Here is a 22,695-nt window from a genome sequence, read left to right on the forward strand (position 1 = left end):
AAGACAAGTCTGAATGATCTGTATATAAGTATTCAATACATGAATTGAAGTTCTACATAGAACAATAATAATTGAAGGAGATCAAGTGGATATAAGTTGGAGAGGATAAAGTCACAATGTCTCAATTGGTAGATGATATGACTGTATGCATTAGTGACCCTACAAATTCTACTACCAACTTACTATATCTTATAAACAGTTCAAAGAATGTGGCGGGATGCAGGATTAACTAAAAAATCAGTAGCCCTCCACTATGGTTCCTCTATAAAAAAAAATGACAAATGAACTAAAAAAATCAGAGAAACAATATAGTTTCAGATAATATGAAATATATTAGAGTAACCTTAAAATAACAAGTGAAAAGCTTGTGTGGTACAACAGTCAATTATTTGAGAAATTGAAGTAGATATAGGAAAATGGAACAAGGGCTGGAGAGATAGCTCAGCGGTTAAGAGCACTGACTGACTGCTCTTCTGAAGGTCCTGAGTTCAAATCCCAGCAACCACATGGTGGCTCACAACTATCCTTAATGAGATCTGACACCCTCTTCTGGTGTGTCTGAAGACAGCTACAGTGTGCTTACATATAACAGTAAATAAATCTTTAAAAAAAAAAAAGGAAGATGGAACAATCTCTTGTTCTCGTGGTGGTACAGTAGGTTTAAAAGAGTAAAAATGCCCACATTCCCCAAAAATAATCTAACAATTCAATGGAATCCCCACCAAAATTCCAAAAGAAGAGTTCACATGCCTTGAAATGGTATTTTCCAGCTCCCAGGACAAAATTGGGGTCTTGCTAGAGCAATCTGGAACAAAATAATAACTGCATGGTATTGACATATAAATACACAAGTTTATCAATGGAAGACCCAAGATAATTCCAACCACATATTGTTATCTGGTGTTTCCTCATGAATATACCTGGACACTCAGAGAAAAAAAGCATCTTCAACAAGTGTTGCCAAGGTCTGTGGGTTGAATCATGGTCATTGTGAGCTTTGGGGCTAATAGCCACTTATCATTGGATACCTACCATGTGTGTTAATTTGTGTTTGGGTTACCTCACTCAGGATATTTTCTAGTTGCCTGTAATTTTCATGATGTCATTTTTAATCGCTGAGTAATACTCCATTGTATAAATATACCATATTTTCTGTATCCATTCTTCTGTTGAGTGACATCTAGGTTGTTTCTAGCTTCTGCCTATTGTAAATAAGGCTGCTATGAACATAGTGGAGCATATGTCCTTGTTATATGTTGGAACATTTTTTTGGGAATAGGCCCAGTAATGGAACAGCTGGGACTTCTGGTAGAACTATTTCCAATTTTCTCAGGAATCTCTAAAATGATTTCCAAAGTGGTTTGACCAGTATGCACTCATACCAGCACGGAAGAGTGTTCCTCTTTCTCCACATCCTCTCTAATATCTCCTACATTTTTGATCTTATTCATTCTGATTCGTGTGAGTTGGGATCTCTGTGTAGTTTTGATTTGCATTTTCCTGATGACTAAGGATGTTGAACATTATTTTTAGATGCTTCTCATCTAAAGTCAAGATTCCTCAGTTGAAAATTCTCTGTTTAGCTCAGTGCCCAGTGAAAACTCAGGTAAGTCCAAGTGGATTAAAGACTGTAAATAAAAGCAGACACAGTGAACTTGACAGAAGAGTAAGGGGAGAACATCCCTGAATGCACTGTCCCAGGAAACAGCCTTCTGTAAAGAACATTAGTAGTGCACGCACTAAGATCAACAATCAATAAATTAGAACTCATGATATAGAGCTCTCTATAAGGCAAAAGCTAAGTTAGACAAAGAGGCAGCCTAAGGAAAGTGGAGAGAGTTTTACCAAATCCACATCTGATAGAATAATATATGAAAATATAAAAAGACCTCAAGTAACTACATGTTCTTAAAAAAAAAAACCAAGAGAAAAAAATACAGTTAAAAATTGGGTAAAGCTTTAATCAGAGAATTCCCAACAAAAAATCCCAAATAACCGAGAAACACTTGAAAAGATATTCACTATCCAGCCGGGCGGTGGTGGCGCACACCTGTAATCCCAGCACTCTGGGAGACAGAGGCAGGAGGATTTCTGAGTTCAGGGCCAGCCTGGTCTACAGAGTGAGTTCCAGGACAGCCAGGGCTATACAGAGAAACCCTGTCTCAAAACAACCAAATCCCCAAAACCAAAAAACACCATCCTTAGGCATTATGGAAATGTAAGTAAAACCTACTTTGTAATTCCATATTACACATGTCATAATGGTTAGCATCAATAACACCAGTGATTGTTTATATTTGTGGGAATATAAATAAGTGTACATCTCCTCTACTGCTTGTAAAATTGGAAACTAATACAGACATTATGGGAATTAATGTCATGATGCCTCAGGAAACTTGGAAATCATCTACATCAACATCAATCTGTATCAGGCTTTGGCATATATGCAAAAGGTACTTTATTCAAGATACAAGCTCACTATGTACATAGCAGCTTTATTTGTACTCGCTAGAAGGTACAGAGGGCTTGTGAATTCAAAGTTTGATTTCCTGCTCTCTTTGGTCCCTGTGGACAAATATCAGCTGATGATCCTTGAAGGTAGGGAACTCACGGTAAAAAAATTATACATGTTATTTTAATTTGTTATAACACAATTTATATGTGATTCATCTTGTTTAGAATGTCTCTGTGTAAACATGAGCAGTATTGTTTTTATTTCTCACTTTATTCTCAACTCATAATTTATATGTGGACAACAGTGCTCCTTCCACTTCCTTACGTCCATCCTACCCTACAGTCACACCTTGATACTATGCCATTTCCTTTCAAGACAGAGCAGGCCTCTTGGGGATATCAACTGAACAAGGCAACCATGTAATTATTATATACATGATAAAAATTAATAAATATATTTTCTGTAGAAAATATTCACTAAAGAGTGTGAAGTAATGTTTTAGGTAGAACTATCAAAATGTCTGCTAATTAAAATGGTACAGAATTGCCGGGCAGTGGTGGCACACTCCTGTAATCTCAGCACTCTGGGAGGCAGAGGCAGGTGGATTTCTGAGTTCGAGGCCAGCCTGGTCTACAGAGTGATTTCTAGGACAGCCAGGGCTATAGAGAGAAACCCTGTCTCAAAAAAACCAAAAAAAAAAAAAAAGAAAAAAAAAAGTACAGAATTGAAAGTGCAAGTTACTTTTAAATTGACATATAAGTATTTATGCCAAGAAATGATTGTCCATCATCAACCAAAGTCAAACATCTATGTAATCATTGCTGGTATTTTGTGGAAGATACTCTCACCTGTGGGATATGCTCCTAAGTTTTGTAACCACTACTGTATTGACAATACTTTATCTTCTGTCATGGTGAATAGTAAAGATTGTTTTCAACTTCAATTCTATTCTTTCTTTTCTGTCAAGCAACAAATTAGTTTCAATGTCTTTCTTCATTTCTTGTCACCTCCCTGATGTGAACCTGTTCTAAATGAGTTTGTCATTATGAAGTTTGTATATTCAGGAATGATAGTGCTTTCCCCATCCCTAATATTCCTCTGTTGACAATTCTCTGTTTAGGTCTGTACACAAATGTTTGTTTGTTTGTTGTTTATTACATTTATTAGTCATTTTATTTATTTACATTTCAAATGTTATCCCCCTTCCATAAAACTTTGTTTTACAGTTTTTCTTTTTTTTTAAGTTGATATTCAATCTTATAACTAACATATTTATTATATCTTCCCTTTGAGGTCACACAGGTTGTAAATTCATCAAGTAGACAAAAGGTGTACATGGGTAGTCAGCTTATTACTTCTATAACAGCAAAAACTTGCTAATATTTCACAAATGATAAATCAATATATTTCTGCATAATAAAATCCCATGCAACTACTAAAATTAGTATAGGTCGTTACCTACAGGCATGGTAAATTGGCTAAAATTTTTTCTTATTTTTGATCTTTTATTTATTTGTTTTGGATTTTTGGTTTTTTTTTGAGACAGGGTTTCTCTGTATAGCCATGGCTGCCCTGAAACTCACTCTGTAGACCAGGCTGGTCTCAAACTCAGAAATCTGCCTGCCACAGCCTCCCAGAGTGCTGGGATTATAGGTGTGCGGCACCACCGCCCAGCGGCTAAAAATTTTTTAATGGTATTACATATATTGTATATTTACATTTCAAATGATTTCTCCTTTCCTGGTTCCCCCCTTCCATAAGTCCCAGAAGCCCTCTCCCCTCCCCCTGTTGCCCAATTAAACCCCTCTCGCTTCCCTGTCCTGGTATTCCCCTACATTGCTGCATCAAGCCTTTCCAGGCCCAGGCCCTCTTCTTCCTTCTTGGAAATGATTTGATATGTAAATTGTGTCTTGGGTATTCCGAGCTTCTGGGCTAATATCCACTTATCAATGAGTGCATACCACGTGTGTTCTTTTGTGATTGGGTTACGTCATTTACCCTGGGAAAATCCTCTGGGTATATGCCCAGGAGTGGTATAGTAGGGTCCTCTGGAAGTGTCATGCCCAGTTTTCTGAGGAACTGCCAGACTGATTGCCAGAGTGGTTGTACCAACTTGCATTCCTACCAGCAGTGGAGGTGTGTTCCTCTTTCTCCACATCCTCATCAATGGTCCATCCTCAGTGGACCAGTCAGGAAAACAGAAACCAAACAGGGACACAGTGAAACTAATTGAAGCTTTGGACCAATGGGATTTAACAGATATATATAGAACATTTCATCCTAAGCAAAAGAAGATACCTTTTTCTCAGCACCTCACAGTACTATCTCCAAAATCGACCATATAATTGGTCGCAAGACAGACCTCAACAAATATAAAAAGATTGAAATAATCCCATGTCTCCTATCAGATTACCATGGAGTAATAATGGTCTTCAATAGTAACAAAAACAACATAAAGTCCACATACACATGGAAGCTGAACAATACTCAATGATACTTTGGTCAAGGATGAAATAAAGAAAGAAATCAAAGACTTTTTAGAATTTAATGAAAATGAAGGCACAACATACCCAAATCTATGGGACACAATGAAAGCAGCTCTAAGAGGAAAACTCATAACCCTGAGTGCCTCCAAAAAGAAACTGGAGAGAACATAAACTAACAGTTTAACGGCACACCCGAAAGCCCTCGAACAAAAAGAAGCTATTTCACCCAGGAGGAATAGAAGACAGGAAATCATCAAACTCAGGGCTGAAATCAATCAAGGAGAAACAAAGAGAACCATACAAAGAATCAATGAATCCAGGAGCTGGTTCTTTGAGAAAATCAACAAGATAGATAAACCCTTAGCCAGACTAACCAAAGGGCACAGAGATAGTATCCAAATTAACAAAATTTCCTAGACAGATGCCAAATACCAAAATTGAGTCAGGATCAAAAGATCATCTAAACAGTCCCATAGCCCCTAAAGTCTTCCAACCAAAAACAAACAAACAAACAAACAAACAAACAACTCAGGACCAGATGGTTTTAGTGCAGAATTCTTTCAGACCTTCAAAGAACACCTAACACAAATAAATACTCTTCAAACTATTCCACAAAATAGAAACAGAAGGACCACTATCCAACTCGTTCTATGAAACCACAATGCTATTCTTCTTAAGAGGAGTACTTAGCATAAGACATTGCTTTTTGCAATACTACTCCTCCCCAGTTTTATACTTTTTATATCTATTTCATCCCCTTCACAGAGGATGAAATTCCACTTAGGGACTTTAGACTGCAGAATAAACTACTGTGTCAGGGCACTGGTTTACTTACGAAATACTTCTGTGAATATCTTTGCTGTGCAAACTCCCTGCCTAAGTAACTAGATTTGCTGTCTCCTGTCCTTACTTAAATTCCTCAAAATGTAAACTGTGGTTGTACTTGTAAAACCATTTAAGGATGACAGAATATGTGGAATGCAAAATCTGTACGAGGCTGGCTCTTCTTTTAACCTTAACAAGTATAGCTGGGCATTGCTCCTTTGTGTTTTGTTTGCTTGTTTGTTTTTTATTTTTGTTTTTTCCCACCCTTTATCCCCATCTCCCACTTTCATTGCCTAAAACAAGATAGGAAAGAAACAAAGAGGAGAAGGACATCATGAAACCCAATTTGGAGTTTTCACAGAGGAAAGTTATCATAGAGCCTAGAGGAAATGGCTCTATGAGATCCAGCTGTAAGTCATTTTCCCAATTAGTGGTCAAGGGTGGGATGGCCCATTTTGGGTGGTGCCATCTCTGGTCTGGTAGTCCTGGGTTCTATAAGAACACAAACTGATCAAGCCAAGGGAAGCAATCAAGTAAGCAACATTCCTCCATGGCTTCTGCATTAGCTCCTGCATCTAGGTTGCTACTCTGATTGAGTTCTAGTCCTGACTTCCTTTGGTGATGAACAGCAATGTGGAAGTGTAAGCTGAACAAATCCTTTCTTCCCCATCTTGCTTTTTGGTTATGGTGTTTTTTTTGCAAGAATAGAAACCCTGACTAAGACACCCGAGTTTAACCAACACAGAAGGTCTTGACAATTGTTGTGGCTATGCCTTATAGTAATATTAATATTCTGATTTTAAGATCTACATCCATAAAGAAAAGGTGTAATACTTGGCTTGCTTTAGTACATATGTCTGAAACATGGATATATTTTCAACCATTAAAGCCTATTTAGTCTTTTTAAAGTAATTTTTGAGATAAAAATCTCACAAAAATCATTTAAAGTTATATTTTCTCCCTATTGTTAAGTCTCAAACATTGGCACAAATGGATAAGGTCTGTATTTAATGAATCAGAGCTGGCCAGGCTGTCAAGTTCTCCCAGAATCCCTTGGTCTCTACCTCTTACAATTTATTATTATAAGATGAAGTTTTGTTCATGAGTTTTTGTCTTATTCCCAACATTGAATCCCTTACCTAGTTAGAAAGGATGGACAATTGTGCCTCTGGAAGTTAACATAATTTCAAAACCAGTTATATGGTCAATTTTGGAGAAGTTACCATGAAGTGCTGAGAAGAAGGTATATTCTTTTTATTTAGGATGAAATGTTCTATAGATATCTATTAAATCCACGTAGTCCAAACTTCTGTTTGTTTCACTGTGTCTCTGTTTAGCTTGTGTTTCTGTGATCTTTTGAAGGAGGAGAGTGGGGTGTTGAACTTACCCAGTTATTGTGTGAGGTGCATTGTGTGCTTTAAGTTTTACTAAAGTTTCTTTTACAGATGAAGGTGTCCTTTTATTTGGAGTATAGATAGTCAGAATTGAGAGTTCTTGGTAGATTTCTTTCCTTTGAGTATAATGTGTCCTTCTGTGTCTTTTTTCATGACTTTTAGTGAAAGTCAGTTTTATCCAATATTAGAATGGGTACTCCAGCTTGTTTCCTGGGTCCATTTGCTTGGAAAATTAGAAAAGAAACTGGGGAAGAGCCTTGAGCACATGGGCACAGGGGAAACTGTCCTGAACAGAAAACGAATAGCTTATCCTCTAAAATCAAGAATTGACAAATGGAACCTCATATAATTACAAATTTCTGTAATACAAAGGATACTGACAATAGGACAAAACTGTGAACAACAAATTGGGAAAAGATCTCTACCAACACTATGTCTGGGTTGGTATATAGCCAATATATACAAAGGGTTGGAGGGATACTATCCAATATATACAAAGAACTCTAGAAGTTAAACTCCAAAGAGCCAAATAACCCTATTAAAAAGTGGGGTATACAGCTAAACAAAGAATTTTCACTTAAGGAATATCAAATGGCTGAGAAGCACCTAAAGAAAGGTTCAACATCCTTCATCATTAGGGAAATGCAAATCAAAACAACCCTGAGATTTCACCTCACACCAGCCAGAATGGCTAAGATAAAAAACTCAGGAGACAGCAGGTGCTGGTGAGGATGAGGAGAAAGAGGAACACTCTTCCACTGCTGGTGGGATTGCAAGATGGCACAACCACTCTGGAAATCAATCTGGTGGTTCCTCAGAAAACTGGGCATGATACTTCCGGAGGACCCTGTTATACCACTACCGGGCATATACCCAGAGGATTCCACAGCATGTAATCAGGACACATGCTCCACTATGTTCATAGCACTCCTTTTTATAACAGCCAGAAGTTGGATAGAACCCAGATGTCCCTCAACAGGAATGGATACAGAAAATGTTGTATATTTACACAATGGAATACTACTCAGCAATTAAAAACAATGAATTCATGAAATTCTTAGGCAAATGGTTGGAACTGGAAAATATCATCCTAAGTGAGGTAACCCATTCACAAAATGGAAAAATTCCATGGAACACACATGGAATGCCGTCACTGATAAGTGGATATTAGCACAGAAGCTCTGAATACCCAAGACACAACTCACATATCAAATGATTCCCAAGAAGAAGGAAGAAGAGGGCCCTGGTCCTGGAAAGGCCTGATACAGCACTGTAGGGGATTACCAGGACAGAGAAGTTGGAGGGGGTTGATTGGGGAACTGGCGGATGGAAGAAGGCTTATGGGACTTATGAGGAACCTGGAAAGGGAAAATCATTTGGAATGTAAACAAAGATTATAAAAAATAAAATAAAATAAAATAAAATAAAAATCCTAAAACAAAACAAACCAAAAAAAGAATATGGTTTTGTAAATACTTACAGTGGGGAAAAAAGGCTAACAAGAAAAAGATCCCTAGTGAGGATGCCTCAATCCCACATGGATCACAAGAGAGGTGTAGATGTAGGAAGGGATCTGGATATGAAGGGAGGATATGACCAGGTATTGGGTATAGGGGGCAGGACTGAAGCCTTGAGGGCAGACAGAAAGAATCAAAATAGGCAACCTGGGGAGGCAGTAGATAGGAGGGAACCTCTAAAATTTATCAGAGATCTGTGAGGGTTGAGTCCCCCAGGAAACAAAGGTAGGGGGAACCTTAGTTGAAATGCCCTACAGTGGGGAGATGGAATTTTCAGGGTTCATCTCCAGTAGAAAGATAAGCCATCAAGTGGAGGGATGGTGTTCACATCCCACAGATAAAACCTCTGACCAAGAATTGTTCCCATCTGAATGAACTGTAGGAACAAACATTGAGAACAGCCTCAGGAAGAGGAGGTCCAGGGAAAGGTCGAAATTGGGATCCAGCTCAGGGGAACACCCTAAGGCCTGACAGTACTAATGATGGTATGCTGTCCTTAAAAACAGAATCTGTATTATTCAGGGTTCTCTAGAGGCACAGAACTTATGAGTAGTCACTATATACTCAGGTCACTTGTTGATGGCTTACAGTCTGTAGTCCAATTCCCTAGCAGTGGTCAGCAGTAGCTGTGTATGGATCCCACAAGGCAAGCAGGCAAAGAAGAGAATCCTCCTTCTTCCAATGTCCTTATGTAGTTTCCAGCTGAAGGTGTGGACTAAAGGTGTGTGCCAACATGCCTGGATTTGGGACTTGTTTTCTCCCAAATGACCTTGAACTCAGAGATCCCCTTGACTTAGTCTCCTGGGACTCATAGCCACTATGCCTCAAGATATTCATTCCAAGATCCAGGTAAGAAACTTGTATCTCCCAGTCTCAACATCAGGACCACAGGTGAACCTCCCAACTCTGGATTTTAGTACATTACAGATATAGTCAAGTTGCGATCCTGGAATAGTCACTACAGGGCCCTATCATGACTGTGGTACCAAAGACCCAACAAGCAGTTGAAAGAGTCAGATGCAGATATTTATACCCAACCTATGGACGGAAGCTGGTGACTCCCATGTTCGAGGTAGGGAATAGAACCAAGAAGCTGAGGAAGAGGGTGACCATATAGGAAGACCAGAGGTCTCAACTAATGTGGACCCCCTGGAACTTTCAGATACTTAGCCACTAACCAGAGAGCATACAATGTGTGATATTAGGCACCAAACATATGTACAGCAGAGGAATCCTGGTTCTAGACTTATTCAAGGAAAATATACCTAACCCCCTAGAAGCCTGGGGCCCAAGGGAGTGGGGTAGTATGGTGAGGAGAGCTGGGACATTCTCTTGGAGATGGACAGTAGAGGTGTATGATGTAAAATAGTCAGAGTGTGGCCCGATAGGGAGAAAAAGTCTGGAATGTAAAAAAAGATAAAAGAATATCTATATATTCTATCTATATGTATGTATGTACATGTATATGTATGCTGAAACTGTCCACATTTTTAAGGTTATTACATTTTTCACCTTGTGAAAATTGGTTAAAAAAACCAAACCCTAAAACTTATGACACAATATTTATATGTAAATGTGGAAAAACTCTGCTCATTAAGGTGAAACCACAAATGAATAAACCGTACTTTTAGGCTTAACCCCTAGTAGAAAACACCATTCATTTGTGCGGCTTTGCCTTTTTTAATCTTGTCTGGGGAATTTAGATCTGCCCCCATATCGCTACCTAATGAATATCACAGTGACTTAATTGGAATATAGGATTAACTAAATCCTGATAAGAATCCATACATTAACCTTCTCAGATTCTTGAAATGCTTGACCGTGCTAATGAGGCATTTTGGTACTATAAGCCTTCAGCTCTGCCTAGTCTGAATGTTCCTATTACCAGTCCTCTAAATTATATAGGCCTTGAGTCACCACAAGTCAAGCTGATCTGACTCCTTCAGCTGGTAATGGATCATTCATTGTCCACTAGCACAGGTCTTCTGAATCCCAAATTTTCTTTCTCTGCTCCCATTGGCCCCATGGACTAATAACAGGTGACATTCCCTGACAACAGAGAGACTCACAGTGAAGAGTCTATACATAGGTTATCTTAATTTGTTACACATTAATATATATTTGATTCATATCTTGTTTTGAATGTATACATATAAATGTGTGCAGTTTCTTTTATTACTTTCTTTATTCACATCTCCTACTTTATATCTGGACCACAGTTTCCCTTCCCTCAACTTCTATACATGTCTCCAAACCAACACACACAGATACTCTGCCATTTCCATTGAAAACAGAAGCGACAACTTGGAGATATCAACTGAAAAAGGAAAAATGTTTCAATAAAAATAGGGACATACCTGGAGATCAAAGCTACCGAGACAATTAAGTAGGAGAAAAAGCATCTCAAGAACAGGCAAAATAGTCAAAAATACCAACCACAACATTTCATTACTATGATGCCACATTTCATGCCATAGAAAGTGATTGTTAAGAAATGGCTTTATTAAATTGATTACATTTATAGGTTTCTCTTAAGAAAGTGTTTTCTAATTCCTTTTAAGACTACCATAACATGCAAAGCCTTTTCCACATTCATTGTATTATCAAGGATTCTTTGCAGTATGCAGTATGCATAATAGAGACTTTGAAGAAGTCTCTATTATGAAAAATCTCTGGCACATTTGTTACATTCATACAGTTTCTATCCACTAAGACTTTTTTTATGCCTTTGAAGACTACTCAGCTGTACAAATACTTTACCACATTCATACTTCTCTCCATTATGTGCTCTTTTTTTGTATTTGAAGATTTCAGCAACACGTAAAGGCTTTTTGCTGACTTTTTACTACATTGTTTATATTCATAGTATTTCTTCCCAGTAAGTGTACTTTTCTTTGAACTCACTCTGTAGACCAGGCTGACTTCGAACTCGAACTCAGAAATCTGCCTGCCTCTGCCTCCCAAGTGCTTGGAATTAAAGAATGCCTTGTCATGAAACTGCTTTGTCACATCGGTTACAGTCATAGGGTTTCTCTCCAGAATGTGGTCTTTTATGGCTTTGAAGTAGGCCAAGTTCTGCAATGGATTTGCCACTCTGGATACATTAACAGGGTTTCTCTTCAAAGCGTTTATCACATTGGTTACATTCATAGCGTTTCTCTCCAGTATGCATTCTTTTATGTTTTTGAAGATTGCTGTGACATGCAAAGGCTTTGCCACATTGGTAACATTCATAGGGTCTGACTCCCGTATGCGTTCTTTTATGCCTTTGAAGATTTCCTTGTGCTGAAAATGCTTTGCCACATTGGTTACATTCATAGGGTTTCTCCCCTGTATGTGTTCTTTTATGACTTTGAAGTTGGCTGGGTCGTGCAAAGGCTTTGCCACATTGGTTACATTCATAAGGTTTCTCTCCAGAATGTGTCCTTTTATGCATTTGAAGACCACCATAGCATGCAAAGAATCTGCCACACTGGTTACTTCCATAGGGTTTCTCTCCAGTATGTTTTCTTTCATGCTTTTGAAGATCCCCTTTGTGTGCAAAGGCTTTGCCACACTGCTTACATTCATAGGGTTTCTCTCCAGAATGTGTTCTTTTATGTATTTGGAGAGAATTGTGTTGTGCAAAGGCTTTGCCACACTGGTTACATTCATAGGGTTTCTCTCCAGTATATTTTCTTTAATGCCTTTGAAGATGATTTTGACAATAATAGGCTTTACCTCTTTGGTTACAATCATAGAGTTTTTCTCCAATATGTGTTCTATGGGTTTGAAGACTAGTATTACACATAACGAATCCAGTACATATCCTTTTATCTAAAGGAAGGTGATTGATTCTTGCAAAGGCTCCATCATATTGCATACATTCATAAAGTTTCTCTCTAGTATAAATTGGTTTATCCCTTTGAATATGCCTGTAATACAAACAGGATTTATTATATTAGATATATTCAGAGTGTTTCTCTACAGTATGACTTCTGTCAAGCCTGTGTATGTAATTCACATATGTGAAAGGTTTACCCCATTCATATTACTAATGAATCATTTATCTGTATGAATTCATTTAGCAATCTTTTCTAATTCTAAAGAGAAATCACATATAATATGGTTCTATCATTATGTTTATATCCATGGTGGATTGCTTCAATTATGGGTATTATTTACAATTTTAAAGATACCTGTGATAATACGAGCATTTATTCCATATCTCAAAATTATACAAAGCTTTTCCTATATGAGGTTTTCCACATATTTGAGAAAATGTTTTCCTGATCAGTCCATTGAGGAGAGTGGAGTGTTGAAGTCACCCAATCACAAAAGAACACACATGGAATGCAATCACTGATAAGTAGATATTAGCCCAGAAGCTCTGAATACCCAAGACTCAATTAACATATCAAATGATTCCCAAGAAGAAGGATGTAGAGTGCCCTGGTCCTAGAAAGGCTTGATGCAGGGGATTACCAGGACAGGGAAGTGGGAGGAGTTTGATCCAGGAATGGGGGGAGGGAAGAGGGTTTATGGGAGTTATGGGGAGGAGGGAACCGTGAAAGGGGAAAACATTTGGAATGTAAACAAAGAATATAGACAATTAAAAAATTAAATAAAAGAAAGGAAATATACAGGCATTCATAGCATTACTACAATGACTGCATTCATAAGTATTCCAATAATGTGAGCCATACAACATTGGTAAAATTAAACAGGACAAACAGAAATTTTCTACATTACTAATACTCATAGGGATTTTGTCAGCCTAAGTTTGTTGATGTATTTGCAAGGAAGGTGTGAAATCAATTAACCACTGTCTCTGAGGCAGCAAAACAGGAGGGGCTTCCCTAAGTTTAGTTTCTGGGTCTCATTTATAGAGACAGGAAGGGGGCATAGTATTACCTGAAGACCCAGCTATACCACTCCTGGGCATATATCCAGAAGATGCTCCAACATGTAAAAAGGGCACATGCTCCACTATGTTCATAGCAGCATTATTTATAACAGCCAGAAGCTGGAATACAGAAACTATGGTATATTTACACAATGGAGTACTATTCAGCTATTAAGGACAATGAATTCATGAAATTCTTAGGCAAATGGATGGAAGTAGAAAGTGTCATCCTGAGCGAGGTAACCCAGTCACAAAAGAATGCACATGGTATATATTCACTGATAAGTGGATATTTGCCCAAAAGCTCAAAATAAACAAGTTACAATTCAGAGACTACAGGAAGCTCAAGAAGGAGGACTGCTGGGCGGTGGTGGCACATGCCTTTAGTCCCAATCCTTGGGATGCAGAGGCAGGTGGATTTCTGAGTTTGAGGCTAGCCTGGTCTACAAAGTGAGCTCCAGGACAGCCATGGCTACACAGAGAAACCCTGTCTCCAGGTGGGGTAGGGGGGAAGAAGAAGGAGGAGGAGTGAAATGGGAGTCCTTTGGTTCCTCTGAAAAAGGGAACAAAATACTTACAGGATCAATAAAGGAGAAAGAGTGTGGAACAGAGACCGAAGGAAAGGCCACCCAGAGCCTACCCTATCCAGGGATTCATTCTATTAACAGTCACCAAACCCTGACACTATTATGGATGACAAGAAGTGCATATCAAAAGGAGCATGTTATGATTGTTTCTGGTGGGGCCTTGCCAGAGCCTTACACATACAGAGGCAGATGCTAGCATACAACCATTGGACTGGGTGTAGGGTCCCCAATGGAAGAGTTGGAGGGTGGTCCTGAGGAGCTGAAGGGGTTTACAGCCCCATAGGAAGATCAAAGATGTTGGCCATCCAGATGCCTCAGGACTCCCAGGGACTAAACCATCAACCAAGGGGTAAACATGGTTCCAGCCAAAAATGTGGCAGAGGAAAGCCTTGTAGGGCATCAGTGGGAGGAGTGGTTCCTTGGTCAGGTGAAGGCTCAATTGATGCCCCCAAAAAGGTAAATCAAGGGGGGTGGCGAGGTGGGAGTGGGTCCAGTGGAGGGGCATATACCTGAAGGCAAGGGGTGGGAGGAGGGGTTGGGGGTTTTGGGGGAGGGGGGAAACTGGGAAAGATTATAGCATTTGAAATGTAAATGAAGATTATATTCAATAAAAAAAGGAATGAAGCTAGTTTGTCTTTACTATAAGATGGCTTTTAACGCTAAAATGGAGGGAGGCTTATTCTTCACACTTTCTTTAGCAATAAAAAAGAAAAACCTAAACAAGATGGATTTCCACTGTATTTTCTTTCTTTTTTTTTTCCACTGTATTTTCATGGTGGGTTAAATACCTTGGAAGTTTCTGCTAAGAAAACGTGTATTGTTACTCTGTATATTCAGTGCAGTAATCTGAAAATCTAAATCTAAAATCTGTGATAAGCTTAAAACAGGTGGACATAAATTCAATTGGAGTGCTCTGGTGTAATGGAGCCCTTATGTTGCTATCTCCAGCTTCATGTTGTGGTAACTGCTGTTATGGATTGGATACTGTGAATCACCAGAGTGCACTCCATAGACCCTTAGGACATTAAGATCACCTGCCATTTTGTTTAAGTAATTGCAGGGAATGCATGCACTTCCAAGAGTGGAATTTACATGATCTGCTAATGTGCTGCTTCTACAAGCTCTATTACTAAAGCTCCTTGTACAAAAAGAAAAATAGGGATGGGAGATGGTTTAGTGAGAAAAGTGGGATGACAAGTGATCCCAGTGCTGGGAGGCAGAACTAGGCAGAGCCTTGATACTAGTTGGCTACTCAGAATAGCAAAATCACCAAGGTCCTGATTCAAAGAGATTTTGTCTCAAAAGATAAGGTGGGGAACAATACATGAGATACTGGCTGCTGGCCTCCACATGTACATACAGTGCATGTGTGTAGGAGACGTTATATTGGTAAACTGACATTTCTATAAAACAAACAAACAAAAAACAACAAAACCAGGTTTTGGAAGTGGCACTGCTCCCATGCTCTCTACTCTAGACCCATGTAGGGATAGGTCAAGTGTCTCCCAAAATCTACTCAGTGAAGCTGCCCTCCTGATTCTGAAACAAAGAAAGATAAAAACAGCAAGCAGCTGCCACTATTAAAAATTCCATCTTTGAGATGAGCAAAAAAGTAAACATTTTCCATCCCTGGATGTTATTGTTTATCACATAAAATTAAAATGCTTCCTGGAAACTAGAAGGTTGTCCTGAAGAAGACAGAGAGGGCTGTGTCCAGGATCTTCTAGTACAGAACTCCAGCTGATTGCTGCTTCTTCTCCAGCTGGTTTCTGCTGCAAGTTGGAAGTTCTAGCCTTGGTAATGATATCTATCAGCTGGTACTGGTTGTTTTACTTGGAAGCATCACTAGATAAGATGCTTTACTCCACCTGGGCTATTCCATAGAACTTTCTCAACTTCTGGTGGAGTAAGACAAGTCACTACTTTGAGGGTTGTTATCTGCTCTCTTTCCATTAGTCTATTTTAATTTATCTTTGTTGTATAGTATAAGTGACAATTTGATAATGTCAACTGGTATTCTTTAAAGAGAGACACTGGACACTGATTATAAAGAAGAGTTTAAGCCAGGTGGTGGTGGCGTGCACCTGTAATCCCAGCACTGAGGGAGGCAGAGGCAGGAGGATTTCTAAGTTCGAGGCCAGCCTGTTCTGCAGAGTGAGTTCCAGGACAGCCAGAGCTACACAGAGAAACCCTGTCTCGAAAAACCCAAATCCAAAAAATCCAAAAAAAAAAAAAAAAAAAAAAAAAAAAAAAAAAAACCCAGCCCAATATGCATGTCACAGAAGAAAAAAATTCTAGTTTGGATGCAAACAGGTGAAGGAACTTAAAACCATCCAGGATCTAAAAATGAAAATAGAAACAATAAAAAGACCACAAAGAGAGACAACCCTGGATATAGGAAACCTAGGAAAGGGATCAGGAGTTATAGATGCAAGTATCACCAACAAAATACAAGAGATAGAAGAGAGAATTTCAGGTGCAGAAGATACCATAGAAAACATTGGCACTAGAGTCAAAGAAATTGCAAACAAACAAACAAACAAACAAAAAACCAAACAAACCTGCTAATCCAAAGCATCCAGGAAATCCAGGACACAAGGAAAAGACCAAACCTAAGGATAATAGATATAGAAGAGAGTGAAGATTTCCAAATTAAATGGCCCATAAATATCTTCAACAAAATTATACAAGAAAACTTCCCAAACCTAAAGATGGAGACACCTACGAACATATCGGAAACCTACAGAATTCCACATAGACTGGACCAGAAAAGAAATTCCTCCCATCATAAAATAGTCAAAACACAGAATGCATAAAACAAAGAAATAATATTAAAAGCAGTAAGGGGAAAAGGTCAAGTGACATACAAAGGCAGACCTATCAGAATTACACCAGACTTCTCAACAGAGACAATGAAAGTTAGAAGATCCTGAGTAGATGTCATACAGACCTAAAGAGAACACAAATGCCAGCCCAGGCTACTATACCCAGCAAAACTGTCAATTAGTATAGATGGAGAAACCAAGATATTCCATGACAAATGAAACTTATGCAATATCTTTCCACGAATCCAGCCCTGCAAAGCACAGTAGATGGAAAAGTCCAACACAAGGAGGGAAAGTACACCCTAGAAAAACTAAGAAAGTATTCTTTCAAAAAACCTAAAAGAAGATAGGCACACAAACATTATTCCAACTCTAACAACAAAAATAACAGGCAGCAATAATCATGATTTTTAATAACTTTTAACATTAATAGACTCAATTCTCCAATAAAACGACATAAACTAACAGACTGGATATATAAACAGGACCCAGCATTTTGCTGCATACCGGAAATGCACCTCATTGACAAAATGACAACCAAGGGATTGGAAAAAGATCTTTACCTATAGATAGAAGGCTAATATTCAATATAGACAAAGAACTCAAGAAGTTAGACTCCAGATAACCAAATAACCATGTTAATAAATGGGGAACAGAGCTAAACAGAATTCTCAAGTGAGGAAAATCAAAGCACCTCAAGAAATGTTCAACATCCTTAGTCGTCAGGGAAATGCAAATCAAAAGGAGACTGAGATTCCTTCTCACAGCAGTCAGAATGTCTAAGATCACAAACACAGTGACAGCAGATACTGGTGAGGATGTGGAGAAAGAGGAATGCTCCTCCATTGCTGGTGGGATTGCAAGTTCTGGAAATGAGTCTGACAGTTCCTCAGATAATTGGACATAGTACTACGTGAGGACCCAGCTCTACTACTCCTGGGCATATATCCAGAAAATGTTCCAACATGTAATAAAGACACATGCTCCATTATGTTCATAGCAGCCATATTTATAATAGTCAGAAGCTGGAATCTCCCTAGATATCCTTCAACAGAGGAAGGGATACAGAAAATGTGGTGCATTTACACAATGGAATACTACTCAGCTATTAAAAACAATGAATTCATGAAATTCGCAGAAAAAAAATGGATGGATCTAGAAAATATCATCCTCAGTGAGGTAATAATTTGAAATGTAATAAAAAATATATCAAATAAATAAATTAAAAAAAAAAAGAAAAAAAGAAAAAAGACAGCTGGGCGGTGGTGGAGCACGCTTGTAATCCCAGCACTCTGGGAGGCAGAGGCAGGTGGATTTCTGAGTTCGATGCCAGCTTGGTCTACAGAGTGAGTTCCAGGACAGCCAGGGCTATACAGAGAAACCCTGTCTCGAAAAAAAAAACCCAAATCCAAAAAAACCAAATAAATAAATAAATAAAATAAAATAAAAAGAGAAAAAAGACGATTAGAGAAAACTGTAGTATGATCCCAGTCAATTTTGAGACTGAAGGTGGGTTTAATAATTTCCAATCCACTTTTATACCAATTTAATTACATGCAGGAATTAAGATCAATAGAAGTACAATGAGGAATAAGCAAGACAGTAAACACAAAATTGTCACGGTAATAAGCAAAGTCCTGTGACAGTTGTTTCCAAGAGCTTGTCAGAATGACCAAAATACCTGAGCCTACTGCCCAAAATCTTGCCTGAAGCCTGTGTTTTTCTTTCCACCCTAAGATTAAAATTCCTGCCATAGCCTACTTCCCGATTGTCCCCTAATGTCCCCTAATGTCGATTCCTGCTTGAAGCCCTTGTCCTTGGTCAATGTCAAGTTCCTGCCAGGCAGGAGCTCACTCTCACTCTTGCCGTCTTCGCCTCATTGGCCAGTCAGGGCTAAGACTGGAGGAATTTACATGCTTTTCTTCAGAACTGGACAGTAGAGGCAAGATTAGGTGCTCAAAGAAATTAAATAGCAAAAGGAAAGGCTCAGCTACAGAAGAAACTGCTCTAAAGAGAAACAAATAATCACAGTATTTGAGGAGAAGGAATAAAATTCTTAATGCTCCAGAGAGTTCGTAGAATGGGGAAAAAAAAGCAAAAACAAAAACAAACAAAGAAACAACAACAACAACAAAACAGGTGATCATAGCAGTGATACTCTAAGAAAATGAAATTTGGGGCTGGAGAGATGGCTCAGCAGGTAAGAGCACTGACTGCTCTCCCAAAGGTCCTGAGTTCAAATCCCAGCAACCACATGGTGGCTTACAACTATCCTCAATGAGATCTCATGCTCTCTTCTGATGCTTCTGAAGACAGCTAAAGTGTACTTACATATAAAAATAAATAAATCTTTGGGCTGGAGTGAGCAGGGACTGAGCAAGCAAGTTTGACCAGAGCAAGCAGAGGTCCTAAATTCAATCCCCAGCAACCACATGAAGGCTCATTTCCATCTGTACAGCTACAGTGTACTCATATACATAAAATAAATACATAAATAAATCTTTCAAAAAAAGAAAATGAAATTTAAAAAGTGTTATCAATAATCGACTTCTTAAAAAGATAAATATAACTGAAATTATGCATAGCTATTAGTGAATTTCAAAAAGAGCAGGCCATTCCCAAGTAGGGGAAATGACATCAATAAGATAATGTATTATATGCAAATTAGCTGCTGAAACATGTAACCTGACACACACAGCTATAGTCAATAGGTCCTGATTCATATTTCTGAGTGGACTCAACTGGATCAACAAATTTTCCTTCAACATAACCTCCCCAAAGTTATGTTGGTATAACCGCAAATCTGGGCAAATTTTATTCACATGCATGACTTAATAAACGTTGAGGAATTACAAAATCACTCACTTTGTCCCGTCAGGTCCTTAATCATAATGGTGATCCCTACAGATGATTCCCTTAAACTTCAGTGCATGAGCTAGCTATTGTCTACACCGCTTCACCCTGCAGTGTACACAGTAAACTAACTTTTCCTCCTGTTCTGGTCAGAAGGCAGAAGTCATGCTCTAGATGCAAGTGCTTTTCCTTTTACTGTAAAGGACAGTTCCTTACATGACTAAAATGAGTAATTCCTCTCTAGTGGTACAGCCATTTAGCTCATGAATTTGGAGCAGGGGGTCTGTGTATAGACACACCCTTGGGAGGATGCCAATGGCAGACAGGCTTTGTTCCTCTAGTAAATTCTACAAGTTCTTCTTTTGTTATTTAGCACTTTGGTTGTCATTCATTTGGAGTTAGTTTTGTCGATGTTGTAATATGTATCTTATGTGTTGGGTGAATGAAACCCTATTCTTTCAGTATTTCTACATTTAAAAAAAATAAACAAGAAGGATTAATTTTAGAATCCCTGCATCTTAGCCTTTTAGAAAAATGTTTCTGAGGCAAGCTATGTTGTCACCTTCATAAAAAATGCATTAATTTTATGGGATTAGGATTTCCTCACAGAGATAGAATTAAATGCAAGCACCAAAATTCAGAGAAATCTTAAAGTGTTTCAAAATGAAATTGTTTTTCTCCATTTAGCTTGATGTTGTCTATTGGCTTGCCATATATAGCTTGCATTTTGTTTAGGTATGTTACTTGTATCCCTAATCTCTCTAATGCTTTTAGGATGAAGGAGTGTTTTATTTTGTCAAAGGCTTTTTTCACCATCTACTGATATACTTTTGTGATTTTTATCTTTCAGTTTGTTTATATAGAAGAATACATTGATGGATTTCCTTTTCTTTCTTTTTTTCCTTTAGTCATCATTTAGAGTCCAGACTTTATCCCATTCCCTTCAAGTGTTACAGAGCCTACATCTCCTCCCCACGTATTCAAGGGGATGAACTCCCCTGACCCCACCAGATCTCTCCAATCTCTGGAGCCCCACGTCTCTCCACAGCTAGGTGCCTATTCTCTGACTAAGCCCAGGACCAGCAGTCTTCTGCTTATGTGTGTTGGGGGCCTCATATCAGCTGGTGATTGCTGCCTGGTTGGTGGCTCTGTATCTGAGAGATCCCTGGGACTAGGGTAGTTGAGACTGCTGGTCTTCCTGTAGAGTAGCACTCCTCCTCAACTTTTTCCACCTTTTCCCTAATTCAACTACAGACATAACCAGCTTCTGTCCATTGGTTAGGTGTAAATATCTCTTGGAGATGGATTTGTGGGAAATATAAGAGTTTTAATAGTCACTCTGAGTTTTATTTTGTGGGAGTTATGCAATTTTTAAAAAAAACTTTGATACACATGTCCTCATAAATAACCTTGGTCAAGTTCACATTTAAAGGATTATACAGTTATAATGGATCCCTAAAGTCAATGCCCTATTGGTCATTAAACTGCATAGAATGACAGCTTAAGCAGTTTCAAGGTATTTCTCCCGTCAGATATAAATCTCTAATGGCACTATCATTTGTAAGATGGATATGAGAATTTCAGCCATTTTGTTTATATTACAGATTGAAATAGAAAGTGGAGGGGAGGAAGCCCAGAATCTATCTGAAGCTTTCACTGTCAATGAGTTTTTAAAATGTACTTTTATTTGGAATGTGGAGAAGAAAGAGTAACAGAGCTTTTAAAGTTTAAGTTGTCAGATTTATGAGAAGCAAATGACTATTATAGTCAGGAATTAAAGTCCAGAAAGTTGGCCTTCAGGTGTCTGCTTCTGGATCTGAACAGCCTGGGCCACAGCACTCGGTCTCCAGGAAGTGCAAGAGGCCTGGTGTGCACCTGCAGGCAGATTGGGAGGACACAGCTTGCTCCGGTGGGTCCAGCCCCAAAGAGCTTAGGTTCCAGTCCTGAGACCTCTGGTGGGAGCCTTCAGATCTCCGCTTCGGGATCCAGAACAACCTGGGCTACAACACCACATCTCCAAGCCCTGCAAGAGGCCAGAGGGGCACCCGGGAGGCCCGCTCGGAGGAGTCAGTGTGCTCTGGTGAGTCCAGCAGGCCCCAGGCAGGAACCTTCAGGTGTCTGCTTTGGGATCTGAACAGACTGGGCCTCAGGACCCTGTCTCCAGGCAGTGCAGGAGGTCAGCTGTGCACCAGAGGCCAGCTGGGAGGAGGCAGCTTGCACTGGTAAGTCCAGCATTGATAAGACCAACTAACACCAGTGAGAACTAGATGGCAAAAGGCAAACACAGGAACGTCACTAACAGAAATCAAGGCAATATGGCAGCATCTGAACCCAATTCTCCTTTAACAGCAAGTCCTGGATACCCCATCACACCAGAAAAACAAGATTTGGATTTAAAATCACTGGTCATGATGCTGGTACAGGAACACATGAAGGACATACTTAAAGAAATCCAGGAGAAAATGGATCAAAAGTTAGATGCCCTTACAAGGGAAACACAAAAATCATTGAAAGAAATTCAGGAGAATACAAAAGCCAATAAGGAGGAAACGCAAAAATCACTTAAAGAAATACAGGAAAACTTTGGTCAACAGGCTGAGGTCATAAAAGAGGAAACACAAAAATTTCTTAAAGAATTACAGGAAAGCAAAAAAAAAAAAAAAAAAAAAAAAAAAAAAAAAAAAAAAAAGAATTACAGGAAAGCACAAACAAACAAGTGAAGGAGCCAAGCAAAACCATCCAGGATCTAAAAACAAAAGTAGAAACAACTAAGAAAACTCAAAGGGAGACAACTTTGGAGATAGAAAACCTTGAGAAGAAATCAGGGGACATAGATGAAAATATCAACAACAGAATACAAGAGATAGA

This window comes from Apodemus sylvaticus, chromosome 23 (genome assembly GCF_947179515.1).
Source record: "Apodemus sylvaticus chromosome 23, mApoSyl1.1, whole genome shotgun sequence".
In the NCBI taxonomy this organism is placed as follows: domain Eukaryota; kingdom Metazoa; phylum Chordata; class Mammalia; order Rodentia; family Muridae; genus Apodemus; species Apodemus sylvaticus.